At 44.4% G+C, this 2,568-nt stretch overlaps 1 long non-coding RNA gene across 1 annotated transcript; it reads right to left on the bottom strand.

The window, feature by feature from the left end:
* Positions 1-1,419: 1,419 nt before the first annotated feature.
* On the bottom strand, positions 1,420-2,129 carry LOC120971355 (uncharacterized). Its single transcript, XR_006668023.1, has 2 exons — positions 1,971-2,129; positions 1,420-1,796 (listed from the first exon to the last, which is right to left on the bottom strand). It is a non-coding gene; the product is annotated as an uncharacterized lncRNA (long non-coding RNA).
* Positions 2,130-2,568: the final 439 nt, after the last annotated feature.

Here is a 2,568-nt window from a genome sequence, read left to right as displayed (position 1 = left end):
CTTCTAAACATATCGGTAAATGACTAAAAAATAGCAAATGATGTCAGAAAGTTTTGAAAATTGATGACGTCGCTTTGAATGGTGTATACGGAACGCAAAAAAGTCTTGAGTTGTAATAAGTTTAAAAAAATGAAGTGCCCATGTAACAGATGACTTCTCGTCAGAAACCTTGATACTTCGAAAGAGATTGTCCAGTTTGTACACGAAGTGCGTCCAGTTTTTGCCGTAACACAAGAAGTCCGGAGTTGTAATAAGTTATTAAAGATAAAAAGAGGCACAATGCTCGTTAATTAGCTTCAAGCCTTTCGGAATAGTGCAAACTGCACTGCACATAGCTCCGTGCAGTCTACACTATTCCTCAAGGCTTAAAGCTAAGCAACGTGCAGATGAGCATTGCGCCTCTCCTTCATCGTCTCTGCACTCAGGGCTTATAAACCGCTCCTAGTGCCTCTCTCTTCGCGTGGTGGGACTAAAAAACAGCTTACTAAGAAACCATAGTACCGGTTCATGGCACGATCCGGTACTAAAGGTGCTCGTGGGGCCCCAGCCTGACCACCTGAGGCAGCCTCATTAGTACCGGTTCGTGACACGAATCGGTACTAAAGGTTGCTCACGAACCGGTGCTAATGATCTCCGCCCGCTTAGCCGTTGGAACCGGCACTAATGGACACATTAGCGCCGGCTCAAAATCAAACCGGCACTAATGTGCTTCACATTTGACCCTTTTTCTACTAGTGTAGGTACAGGAGGCTATACGCAGGTTCAGTTGGAACTAGAGATAGTTGTGATCTCTTTCTTATTCTTGTTATCTCTATCTTAAACCTCCTGTATTCTCTCATGCGGTTGATCCCAACAACCCTTTCTTGTACCACAAACCACAATATCAATATATACCATGAGGGTGCTTGTGTATGGGCATTGAGACGCTTCGATACAATCTCACAGTTTTATCACCAGGTGACTAAGTGTGTAAAACGAGATAGTTCACCACTAGCAACTTCATAGCGATGAAGATCCGGTCGCATGAGACCAACAGTAAAAACTGATATTCAATCTAAATGGTTTCAGTGATAAAATACTGCAGGCAAGTAAAACTCACTGATTATGATGATGATGATGACAAATTTGGAACTGACTGTCATCCATGTATATATGGTGGTCTGCATGTCTGGAAGAATCAAATGGAACATGAACGCATGCATGGTTTGTACAGCAACGAAGTTGTTTCAAAGAGGATACCAAATGGACTGCCACGTGGAAGGACTAGGTAGCGCATGCCATTCTCTAATTTTGTGGATAATGAGTACTCAGATACAAGCCTAGTACTCTTTCAAACAGGAACTAGTCCAAAGCACAAACAACGTAGACATAAGTAGATGAAACGATTCTCTCTCAAAAAAAGGTAGACGAAACGAAAAGTTACACAAATCCATGCCATGCTGATGCTCGACATGCCAGGATTTATTCATCAATTACTAAAAACTTATTCATGCGCATGCATGGATGGGGCACGCATACATTTCTTCGCGCTTGCAAAGCTAGAGCTAGCCAGTGAAGGGTGCCTCGGCGACGGTATCGACGATGATGCACACGCGGTTGGGCTTAAAGTCCCGGGTCACCGGCGACCCGGCTGGCAGCTCGACGATATCGGCGTCAGGCTTGTCTTTGAGAATGATCTCCCTGGCCTCCTTTATGGACTTGCCCACCACCTCTGGCCAGGACTTCTGCCACGACTCACCGGCGAGGCCTCCGGTGCCAGCTGGGACATCTGTGGAGCTCATCGTTGATGGACCAGCCTACAAATCAATTTTCCAAAAGCTAGAAACACGTCAGTCTTACAGTGAAAGTAGCACCAAAACTGAAACTAATTCATCCATAGCAATATGCGTTTCTAATAAGCAAAATACGCTAGCTAGCTAAAGATTGATCGACAAAATTCAGATGGGATATGTATTTGTGATCCGACTCACTGGCTAAATGGACCTCAAGAAGCTTGTTTCTTAATCTTCTGAGCTTGGTTGGTAACTTGCTACTGCATAAACACATTGCATGGATGTCTACTTATAGGGGAGATCGATATATGCGGCAGTGTGTTATGTGCAGAGAAGATGCATGCCCTCACATGCATGCATGTACCCAGGGGCCAGGGGCGGGCGCGTGATACACGAGATAAGATACTGCTTGGCTGGACTGGATTTCGTGATGGATAACACGTACTGCTGCTATGGAAGGCGACGCCATACCACGTGATTCACGGGTCAATCGACTTGTAGGAACCATAGCCGTTTTCTGGAGTTGCAGTGCTCCTAAACTTAGTTAATTAAGAGGGTGCTTCGATCCAAGGGACTTATTTTAGTCTGACTAAAAATAGTCTCTTTAAGAGGCTAAAATTCCAAGCACCCCTGACTAAAGAGGGCTAAAACTAGTCTTGAGACTAAAACTTTTTAGTCAGGGATACCTCTACTAAAATGTGGATTAGTCCTCTCTCTCCTCATTTAATTCCTCTCCAACACAGGCGAGTCCTGGATTGAAGGGTTTGGAGGATAATAAATGCTCATTACCTTGATT

This window comes from Aegilops tauschii, chromosome 1 (assembly GCF_002575655.3).
Source record: "Aegilops tauschii subsp. strangulata cultivar AL8/78 chromosome 1, Aet v6.0, whole genome shotgun sequence".
Classification (NCBI taxonomy): Eukaryota; Viridiplantae; Streptophyta; class Magnoliopsida; order Poales; family Poaceae; genus Aegilops; species Aegilops tauschii.
Note: the sequence above shows the minus strand (reverse complement) of the source record. Positions and strands in the feature narration are given on the sequence as shown.